This window comes from Mus caroli, chromosome 11 (assembly GCF_900094665.2).
Source record: "Mus caroli chromosome 11, CAROLI_EIJ_v1.1, whole genome shotgun sequence".
Taxonomy (NCBI): Eukaryota; Metazoa; Chordata; class Mammalia; order Rodentia; family Muridae; genus Mus; species Mus caroli.
The window spans coordinates 103,475,998-103,487,527 of NC_034580.1; the positions used below are offsets into that span (position 1 = coordinate 103,475,998).

The following is an 11,530-nucleotide window of genomic DNA, read 5'->3' on the forward strand; positions in this document are numbered from 1 at the left end:
CTTCAGACACTCCAGAAGAGGGAGTCAGATCTCATTAAGGATGGTTGTGAGCCACCATGTGGTTGCTGGGATTTGAACTCCGGACCTTCGGAAGAACAGTCGGGTGCTCTTACCCACTGAGCCATCTCACCAGCCTGCACTATTCCTTCTTAATTGAAGGTTTATTTATTTTTATTTTATGTGACTAGGTGTTTTGCCTGCACGTATGTCTGTGCATCATGTACGTATAATGCTCACATAGCCAGAGGAGAGAATTGGGTCCCTTAGAAATGAAGTTAACTGCCAGATGTGCCACTGTGTGGGTCTGAGAATAGAACCTGGGACCGAGAATAGAACCTGGGACCTCTGGGAGAGCACCTCTCGCTCTTAACCACTGAGCTGTCACTCCTGCCTCCAATACACTCTTCTTGTTTGTTTGTGAGATAAGAGTCTTGATATGCCACTGTGGCTGGCCTGGAATTCTGTGTAGACCAGACTGGCCTGCAACTCAGAGATCTGCCTGCCTTTGCCTCCTGAGTGCTGGGATTAATGTGTGCTCCACAATGCCTGCCAGCATTCTTGTTTTAATGAGGAAGTTGGCTCTTTCATTTTGCTTTGGTGTTTAAGAAGCTCAGCTACTTTGGACTACCTTAGTTGCATGCCTATATGGATAATCTGAAAGGAAAAACTTCAAAGGAATGGGTTTTATAACAGTAAAATGCAGAAATACTAGGTAATGCTATAGAAAGGGGTTTAGTGAGAAATCCCGGGTTGGCCTCCCACCCATGATCTCCTTGGCAATTGTCTGCTGGTGTGGCCTACCATAGCCAGCCAGAAAAGTTTGTGTTACTGTAAAAATGTCATTGAGGTAGGTTAGTACACCCCAGTAATTCCAGCTCTCAGGAGCCTAAGGCAGGATTATCTGGAATTTGGAGCTAGCCTGGGTGACATAGTAAGTTCCAGGTTATCCTGGGCTACAGACCCCATCAGAAAAGTAGCCATCTTTGCTAGAGTTCATTCTTTAAATGTGTGTGTGGGTGCTTGTGTTGTGCTGAGCGGAGGTGAAAGGACAACTTTGCCTTTGGTTTCCTCTCCACATTTATGTGGAATCAAATTGGTGCTACCAGGCCTTCAGCGTCCATCTTGCTAGCCCGAGAGCTCCTTGTTGAGCTTTCTTGCTTCTCAGTATGGGTGTGTTTTTATTCACCAACAGCCATGTTACGTGGTTTCGGAGGAGACTCAGACTCTTTAGGAAATAATTTGGAATTACTGAAACAAGGTTATCTTTAAAGGTGCTAGAAATTTTGAAAATTGAGCTAAGGAAAAGTCAGTGATGGGTAGAAAAAAGAATCTCAGTTTTAGCTCGCAAATAAACCCAATCCTTACCAGAACAGATCAGAGAAGGGCCTTCGGGTTTCTTTCCTATATGTAAAAGATTTTTTGTGGTCCTGATGTTGTGGTTTATGCCTGTAATCAAGAGGCTAAGACAGGAAGATTGCTGTGAGAGTATATTATCCTGTGCTACACAATGAGTTCTTGGCTAGCCTGAGCTATGGCATATGAGAGCCTATCTTTAAAATAAATGAAACACACAAAAAATAAAACGTATATTTTAAAAGATTTATTTTATGTAAATGAGTCCTCTATCTATATGCCAGAAGAGAGCATCAGATCCCAGGATAGATGCTTGTGAGCCACAATGTGGCTGCTGGGAATTTAACTCAAGACCTCTGGAAGAGCAGGCAGTACTCTAACGGCTGAGCCATCTCTCCAGCCCTAAAGTAGTTTTCTTTGCTGTACTTAATCCATTTGGAGTTTACGAGCATTATCTCTGTGAAAGAAGGAGTTTAAACTAGAATGTGGTTGATAAACTTGATTTCTTCTAATACTCTCCCAGAGGCTTAATCTCTCCCAGTGCCTCTTGTATGGTTAGCAGCTAAAAAATTCTTTTTATATTAATTATTGTGCGTACATGTGAGTTTGTGTGCATGCACAAACACACATAATCAATGGACAATTTGCTGAGAACTTATTCTGCCATGTGGATCCAGGGGATAGAACTCAGATCATCAGGACTGAGCTATCACTGGTCCTTGCATTTTCTTTGTTTTTTTTTTCCCTTTCTTCTTCCCTTCCTCTCCTTCTCTCTCCTCCCTCCTCCCTCCTTCCTTCTTTCTTTCCTTCCATGTATGTGTATGTGTGCTCAGTGATTTTTATGTTTTAGAGAAAAATGCAAGCCTAGTTGAATAGTAAGTATATTACTGTAAATAAAATTTTGTTTTGCCCGTGTATTCCATAAAACCATTACAGATTCCAGTCTGGGCAAAACAGATGATAGAGAAGCTGATACTGCAGTCCTTCTTAGGGCTGGCATTCTAGTGACAACTGAATGCAAACACGACAGTGCTGGGAATGCCTGGTATTTTAGTTACTCTAGGTCATTTCTTTCGACAGTTCAACTAAAGTTCTTTTTCTTTTTCCTTTTCTTTCTTTTTTTTTTTTTTTAAGATTTATTTATTATACATAAGTACACTATAGATGTCTTCAGACACACCAGAAGAGGACATCGGATCTCATTACAGATGGTTGTGTGAACCACCATGTGGTTGCTGGGATTTGAACTCAGGACCTTCGGAAGAGCACTCGGTGCTCTTAACCGCTGAGCCATCTCTCCAGCCCCCTCAACTAAAGTTCTTACTGAATAGTTTTAGTGAATGTGGTGGTTATTCTGGAGATAAAAATGGCAGAAACACGACACCTATTTATATACATAAGAGGTGTATTGGGCATTTAAGTATTTTACATATAATCCAAGGTAATAGATACCAGAGGCAGGCTGGTTTGAGGTGGTCACTGAAAGCAGGGCTGGTTATCGATAGGTCGAGAGAGAAGCTGGGGAGGATGCTGTGGGTAGGACAGTGGTGTTGCCGAGGCCTGACTGTGTTTGGGGTCTGTGTGTTGTGTGTGGGGTTGAGAATGTTAAGGTTGTGCCAGATTGTGAGTGACTCAGGTGCCGAGGAGTGAGCTTGGACATTACTAGGTGGACATCTTAGAATCTTGTGCCCCCCTGGGCGCGGGCAATGCTCTTAATTTTTTTCTCTCAGAGGAATTGTGACAGTTGCACTCTGTAGTGAGTTCCAGGACAGGGTTGCCCCAGTGCATTGTGTCTTTGGCAGACCTGATGCTTCCTGCTGTGTCTGCTGGGCCCTGCGGGAGGGTGAGAGGTCATGTGGGTCAGTCTGATTTCTTCCTGTGCTCATAGCACACTGACTGACTTTGTAGTATAGCCTTATTGTAGGGTAATAGTGGAAATCCTATGGGCAAAATAGAGCCACATGGCTAGCTTAAAAGATGTGGATTTCAAATTTTTCCAGTAGTTCTTCTCTTTAAAATGTTTATATTCTTCGTTTTGTAAAGAAACTTAAACATATTTAATATGACCAAACCTATTAAACTTTTATTTACTCTGACCAAAGTCCAACTATTAATAGGTTTCTTACATTTATTGTTTATGTGTGTGTATGTATATATGTGTGAGTGGACATGCCTGTATGCATGTATGTGGGAACATGCAGGCCATGGCATGCACATGGAGGCCAGAGGACAACTTGGAGGAGGTAGTTCTCTCTCTTCACCATGTGAGGCCCAGAGTTTGAACTCACGTCTTAGGTTTGGCAGCAAACGCTGTTGAGCCAGCCTTACCAGCCCTACTTGGGACTGGATGGTCTTGAATTCTGCTCTGCAGCTGAGAGTGTGTTTGAACTTCTCATCTTCCTGCCTCTCCCTCCTGAGTGCTGGGATTACAGGTGTGTGTTATCTTGCCCAGTTTGTATGATGTTGGAAATCAAACCCATGAATGCTAGGCAGGTCACCGAGTTACATCCATCAGCTAGCTCTAAGAACTTTGTATAGAACTTAGTCTTTTAAGTTCTTCTATGACTTCATTGTTTATGTCTACATAGGATGTATAGTCCAAAAGGAAGATGTCTCGGGGGTTCTGATCAAGGATCAGTTATAGGTCTGGGATACAGCTCATGGATAGAGTGCTTTTCTGGCATATGTGTGGCCCTGGGTTCAACTCCCAGTACTGACATGACACTCCTGTCCCCCAACGAAGAAAAAAGACTCAGTGAGGGCTGTTAGTAATTTCAGTGAAAGAAGAGAGGAGATTGAATACGGCTATTAGTCTTCTAAACCTTTGCAAATGCATATGGGTCCTTTATGTTAATTGTGAAGTAGGCAGTTTTGTGTTGATAGAGATGTGGAGTCGTCCTGACTTTCGAGTGATGACTTTTGGTGATTACTGTTGCCCCTGAGATTTGATCCCAGTCGCTGTTTTTTGCTCTTTAAATCCTAGAGGTTTTGAGATGAAAGAGCACTGGCCACACTGACAGCAGAGGTTAGTGTAAGGAATGCAACCGGTTGGTGGTGTGTGTGTGTGTGTGTGTGTGTGTGTGTGTGTGTGTGTGCACATGTGTGAAGGCAGAGGCTGCTGTTGGAGCCCCTCCTTAGTTGCTTTCTACATTTTTTTTCTGAGACAAAGTCTCACAGACCTGGAACTCACGAATACAGCTGCCTATCAATGTGCGTAAGTTTTACATGAATGCCGGGCACTCGGGTCTTCACACTTGTGTTTCAAATGCAAGAATGAGCAGAATGAGCACTCTCCTTTGCCCCCCTCTTGGGTTGAGTTGTTTTCGGAGACGGCTCTGGACTTGTGGCATCTTTCTGCTTCAGTCTCCTAAATTCTGGGATTACTAGAATTATGCTACCACACCTAGTAATGTTTTCGTTTTCAAATAAAAACAGGCTGGGCATGGGGGCGCATGGCTTTAATCCCACCAGGCAGGTCTCTGTGATTGGAGGCCAACCTGGTCAACAGAGCAGCAAGTTCCAAGGATTCTCAAAGAAACAAGAGTGGATTTCAGGACTTGATTTAAGGTGGTCACAGACAGAGGTGCTTGGTTGCAGCCAGTCTGCCTACCGCCCTCTGCTACACCATTGAGTTCATTTTCTCCAGCATTTACTTTGGACCCAGACCAGCCGTCTGTCCAGCTATGATGGCATTCTTCAAAAGCAACCTATGTTTTGTGCCAGATGACCTCCAACAGTTGGCTTATTGGAAATTGCTCCTTCTGAGGCTGTGTGCTTGCTTTTCAGCCTAAGGAGGAGGAAGGGAAATGCAAGCATTTTTGTTTACTAATAACCCACTTATTTTGCATCTATTTTTTCCACTTTCATTCTTTTTTTGTTTTTTGTTTTGTTTTTGTCTTTGTTTGTTTGTTTGTTTTTCCGAGATAGGGTTTCTCTGTGTAGCCCTGGCTGTCCTGGAACTGTCTGTAGACCAGGCTGGCCTTGAACTGCAGAGGTCCACCTGTCTCTGCCTCCCGAGTGCTGGATTAAAGGCATGCGGCATCATACCTGCTCTTCTTGTTATATATTTAATTGTTTGTGTATGTATGTGCTCACATGTGTGTTTGTGCATGTAAGTATGGTATGGTGTCCATGGAAGCTGTGACTGCTCACACAGTCATTACTGTTTACTGAGATGAAATCATTCCTTTGTCAAGTAGGTGAAGTTGTCACATAGAGTGGTATTTCATTTTCTTTAACAATAGTACTGAGGGCTGGTGAGATGGTTCAGTGGTTAAGAGCGCCGACTGCTCTTCCAAAGGTCCTGAGTTCAAATCCCAGCAACCACATGGTGGCTCACAACCATCTGTAATGAAATCTGATGCCCTCTTCTGGCGTACCTGAAGACAGCTACAGTGTACTTACATACAATAGATAAATATTAAAAAAAAACAATAGTACTGAATTTATTTTATATTATTGGGTGTTGGTTTGTTTGCGACAGTAGTTCTGGCTTGCCTTGAACTCATAAAAGTCCACCTGCCTCTGCCTTTCAAGTGATGAAAATCTGAATTTCTATTTTGTTTTTTAAAAATATTTTATTTTTTATTTCATGTGCATTGGTGTTTTGCCTGCATGTATGTCTATGTGAGATCATCGGATCTTGGAATTATAAACAGTAGTGAACTGCCATGTGGGTGCTGGGAATTGAACCTGGGTCCTCAGAAAGATCAGTCGTCCTCTTAACCGCTGAGCCATCTCTCTAGCCCCTGAATTTCTTTTTAAAGATATATTTATTTTAGCATGTGAGTGTTTTGCCAGCATGTAGTAGAGTTATGCACGGTTATAAACTGCCATGTGGGCACTGGGACACTGAACCTGGGTGCTCTTAACCTCTGAACCAGTTCCAGCTGGAAAGTACTGAGTGTTAAGTGATTTCCACTTTACATAAGTGAAAATTTGCAAGTTTAGGGGAGTTACCACTGCCAAGTATCATTTTAAGCTCCTCACAGAGTAACCAAAGGAGGGAAGTATTAGCGGTCTTACTGTCCATTTCCAGATGGTAAATTGAGAAACTCAGGTTAAGTCACTTGCTCCAGGCCACAGAGCTGGCGAGTGCCAAGCTGGTGAGCTTTCAAGGTGGGGCCTCTGCCTTAGTCTGTGCTCTGCCTCAGGACACTGTATTACTTCCCGAGGACACATAGTTTGAGCAGTACTAGTTTGTTTTTATTGCTACTTGTGTTTATAGTATTTGTCTAGCTAGGTACAGGCTGTGAGTTTTGTGGGATGCTTGGCGTTTTGGTACCTGATTTGTCTTTTCTTTCCTGTGGCTTTTGGAGTTTATTCTAGGACTTTATTAAGGGCACTGGGTGTAACCCAACCCTCTTGTTCTTTAAACCTTTGTTTTTAATACATACACAGGTACACACACAATTAAAAAAATAAAATAAATCTTTAAAAAAAGGGGTGGGGTGGAGAGATGGCTCTTGAGTTTAAGCCAGATTCTGTCTCAAGCCTAAAAACTGGGGCTGAGAGCTGGCTCGGTGGTGAAGAGCTTCTGCCGCGCTTCCAGAAGACCTGAGTTCAGTTCCTGGAACCTCCATTGGGCATCTATCTCGCTGCTTCCTGTAACTGACCTCTGGCCTCCAAGGGCGCCTGCGCTCATGTGTGCACATGATCGATCCTTATATATGCACATAATTAGAAGGACACCTGCACTCATGTGTGCACATGATCGATCCTCACATATGCACATAATTAGAAGTAAAAGTGGTACTTGTTAGAGACAGCTCACTGTGGGGCCCAGCCTTGCCTCAAGCATCTTTACCTCTGAGCCGGCTTGGTGGACTCTTAATTATTTGGGACAGGGTCTTTGGTTCTGTCCAGGCTGTCCTTGAACTTGCTTCTTAGCCCAGGCAGGCTGTGAGTGTGGGATCTTCCTGGTAGCTGGACCTGCCATAGGGTGCCTTTGTTATTTACGTTCTTATCTATCAGTTCCTGACTGAGGCTCATTTTGTTAATGCCTAGAGACGGTTTTCATTATTACAAACTGGCAGACGAGCTGCGGTGTCTAGGAGGTAGAGGCCAGGCTGCTGTTCAACAGACTACTACTGTACACAGGACAGCTCTCTACAGCACAGAGGGATCTCGTCCCAAGCGTTTCTGGGGATATCTGTGGCGTGTGCCGTGAAGTAGTGATTGTTTGTCGTGACGTTCTTTTTTTTTTTTTTTTTAAAGGTTTAGTTTTAAATTTTTCATGCTTATAGGTGTTTTACCTGCATGTGTGTGTGTGTGTGTGTGTGTCATAGGCGCACAGTGCTCATGGAGATCCAGCCAGGGCATTGGATCCTGGGAACTAGAGGACTGTGAGCCACCATGGCTGTGCTGGGAACTGAACCCCAGTCCTCTGGGAGAGCAGCAAAGTGCTCTTAAGAGCTGAGCTGTCACCCCAGCCCCTTATGCTGGTCTTAGGTGTGGTGGCAGAGTCACTGCAGAATCCAGAAATGAGGAGTGTTTTCATTTTTGTTTGATAATTGATTTTACCAAGTCAATACATGTTTATATTAAGGACATAAATTCAAACCATAAATGAAATGTTTAAACTCTTTTGAAACCTGACTGGGAGTTAGTTATACAGCATGCGAAGGTGAAGCTGAGGGAGTTTAAAAAAGAAATGAACTGAAGAGATGTTGTCTATTTGTTGAATTATCTAGTTAGTTAATAACACAGTTCTTATTTTTTTATGTTAAATTATTAATTTGTTTAAAAAAAAGAAAATTAAAACAAAGAAACATGCCTTTAATCCTAGCACTTGAGAGGCAGAGGCAGGCGCCTGGTCTAACAGAGTAAGTTCTAATACAGCCAGGGATACACAGGGAAATCTTGTCTTGAAAAACTAAAAAAAAAACCAAAAAAGTTAAAAAGTCTTAACACTTAACATGGTAAGTATAAACATTTTAAGCCATATTTTGTTTTTAGTTAAACATTCCCGGAGCTGGGGGAAGCAGCTCCATTGGTAAGGCCCGAGGGAGGTCATTTAGCCTGAGGGTGGTTCTGAGTTCACATGGTGGCATCCAAGGAGAAGCCAGTTATGGTATTGATACTTGTTATCCAGTGTTGGGAAAACAGACAGGCAGATCCTCGGAGGTTTTAGGCAGCCAGCCTCACCAAATTGATAAACTCCAGATTCAGTAAGAGACCTTAGCTTAAAAAAAAAAAACAAGGAACCTGGATGTAGTGAGGCATAGCTTTGTGTACAGGGCCTTATGGTGTACCAGGCATTGTCATAGGTCAAGTTGCCCTCGAACTCAGATCCACTTCGTTTTGCCTCTTGGGTGCTGGGATTGAAGCATGTGGCACCAGGCTGCTCTGGTGCATGCTTTTAGTCCCACCATTTAAGAGGGAGAGGTAGGGGCTGGTGTGATGGCGGTGAGGCTGCTTTCCCAGAGGACCCTGGTTTGATCCCCAGCACCCACATAGTGGTCAAAACTGTAACTCCAGTCCCAGGGAGCAGATGTTCTCTTTTGGCCTTTGTGGACACCAGGTTTAGGAGAAACTCCCATAAGCCTATAATAATAATAATAATAAAAATAAAATAGGCAGATGGATCTCTTAAATTCAACAGAGGTGAGTTTAAGGCCAGCCTGGTTTACATGGTGAGATACTGTCTCAAGGTTGAGAGTGATTGAGGAAGATGCTTGTGTTGGCCTTTAGCCTTCATGTGCTTTTGTGTATACACACACACACACACACACACACACACACACACCCCTGTCTCCGTCTCTGTGTGTCTCTTTCTCCATATTGAGAAAGTTAGAGAATACTGTATTGCATCTCATATACTTCTTGTATTTGCTAACTGCTGACGTACAGTGATGCTGTGTCCCTTTCGACCCCTCTTGTCCTGTTCCTTCAGGGTGTCTGTGTCTTCTGCAGTATCAACAGTATGGGAAGCTGAAGGGCTGTGCTCAATCCTGATGCCTCTCATCCTGCACTGCAGTTTATGGCAGCAGAACAGCTTAGTGAGGGCAGAGCTAGGGATGTCAAGCAAGGCTGGAGCCGGGGATGTCAGCCAAGAGCATTCTTGTAGGCCAGTGCTTCTCCACCTTCCTAATGCTGTGACCCTTTCATACAGTACCTCATGTGGGTGACCCCCAACCATGAAATTATTTTTGTTGCTACTTCATAACTGTAATTATGCTTCTGAATCATAATGCAAGTGTCTGGGTCTCCTGATGGTCTTAGGCAGTCCCTGTGAAAGGGTCATTCAACCCCAAAGGGGCTGCGACCCACAGGTTGGAAACTGCCTCTGTAGGCTGAGGAGGTGGCGGGACAGATGACTTCCATAAGGCCAGCAGGGAGCATGGAGGTTGTTAGGGCAGAAGAAAGACTAAGAGAATTAATTGACCAAGCGAAGCAGGCCTTGATGCAGGTGGGGAGGAGGGTTGGTAAGAGCTGGCCCTGAAGCAGTACCGAAGCTGTCACTTCTTACAGCCCGGTCGTCTCTGCCAGGCTCTGTTCCCAGTAAAGGTATGGGGAGAAGCAGGCTTGAATTTCTGCAGTCTGTTTTAATGATTATTACACCAGTGTGAGCACATGACGCAGAGCGTGTATGTGTGTGTATGTGTATATATATGTGTGTGTGTGTGTGTGTGTGTGGTCAGATGGTGCTCCTTCCACTGGGATATGTGAGTCAAACAAGCTGGGGGCCTCTTCCAGGAAGCACCTTTACTGCGCCATCTTGGGGGCTGGGCCCTCTTATTGTCTCCTTGAACTCTTTGACTGGGGTTTCTCTCTCTGATAGAGTGAACTAGTATGCATGGATTTATTAGAGTGGCTTACAGGATGTGGCTGTCTCCATGGAAATGTGAGGGGTCCAGTAGGTGTTCCATGCAGTCCCAGTCAGTCCTAGTCTTGAGAGCTGCCTGTCTTCCATCTGTTGGAATCCTGGAGAAGTAGGGTCTAACACTGGCAAAGGAATACTTCAGCAACAGGACAGCTGAACCCTCCTGTGTGAGTGGGGGCAAGCCGGCAAAGAGCAAAGCAGCCTTCTCCCCTGTCCCTTTATGTAGGCCATCACCAGGAAGTGTGGACCACAGTACGCTTGCTCTGACTTCACACCATCCAGATTTAGTGTGGGTCTCCCTCCTCAGATAATCCAGCCCAGAAAAAGCCCTCACAGCTGTGCCCGTCTGCTTGGGTTTTAGTTACTATCAAAGATGCATTTTGAAAAAGTCTTTACTTTTGTGTGAATGAAGGTGTTGCACACCTGCCACAGAGCACACATGTGGTCAGACAAGTTGGTTCGCTCCTACTGTGTGGTTCCCTGGGATCCGCTCCAGTTGCCAGTTTGGCAGCAGCATCTCTCTCCCCAAGCCGGCTCGCTGGCTCTAGTGTGCCCTTAGTGATCAGAGCTGCCATTCCCGCCTACTGACCCTCCTCCCTTCGGAGGGCTGGCATTGATAGATTACCTCTTCTTCCCTCCCCTTTCATAGCCCTGGGAGCCAGACTCAACCCTGTGCATGCAGGCCAGGGCTCTACCACTTAGACGTTGTTTACAGCCTGTCTGTCCTTCCTGTGCTGTTACTGGTGGGAAGAGCCTCTTTTTCTCATGGCATTTGACCCATAGTTCTCCCTACCATACCCTACTGCTTTTTGGCATCTTGAGTTTAACGTGTGGTTCATCTCCTCTTGCTGAGTTCAGCTGAACATTGATTTCCTTTTTTACACATTTTTAGGTGTCCTTGTGTGTCCGTGTGTGGGCGCATGTGTAGAGGTCAGAGGAAAACTTGCAGGAGTTGCTTCTTCCACCTCGTGCTTGTCAGGGATCAGCGGGCTGCCAGGCTGGGTGGCCAGCACCTTTACCCACCTTGCCCTGTAGTGCAGCTGAACTCTTGGCTCTGCAAAGCTGGCCTTTGTTCCCGCTTTGGTCTGTATGGTGAACTCTCGTTCACCTCTTGAGCCAGCTCACGCCTCCGATGGAATGAGTCTTTCTGGTTATTGGGAGCCTGTGCTTTGGCTCCTCTGCTAACCTCTGAGATCCTGGAAAGCAGTGACCTCATGTGCTATCTCTGTGAGGCTGCTCGCACATGGCCTGGCCTTCTGGGAATGTGGGCGGAGTTGAAGTAATGCCCAGCTCGGACTTTGGCTAGCTTTTTTTAAGGGTGTGAGGAAAAAGTCCTACACGATGAGGATTTTG

The 11,530-nt window shown here is 44.8% G+C and overlaps 1 protein-coding gene across 4 annotated transcripts in view; it reads left to right on the forward strand.

The window, feature by feature from the left end:
* The window catches only part of Helz (helicase with zinc finger), a 139,875-nt gene that overhangs the window by 15,253 nt on the left and 113,092 nt on the right, over window positions 1-11,530 (forward strand). The window lies entirely within an intron of this gene.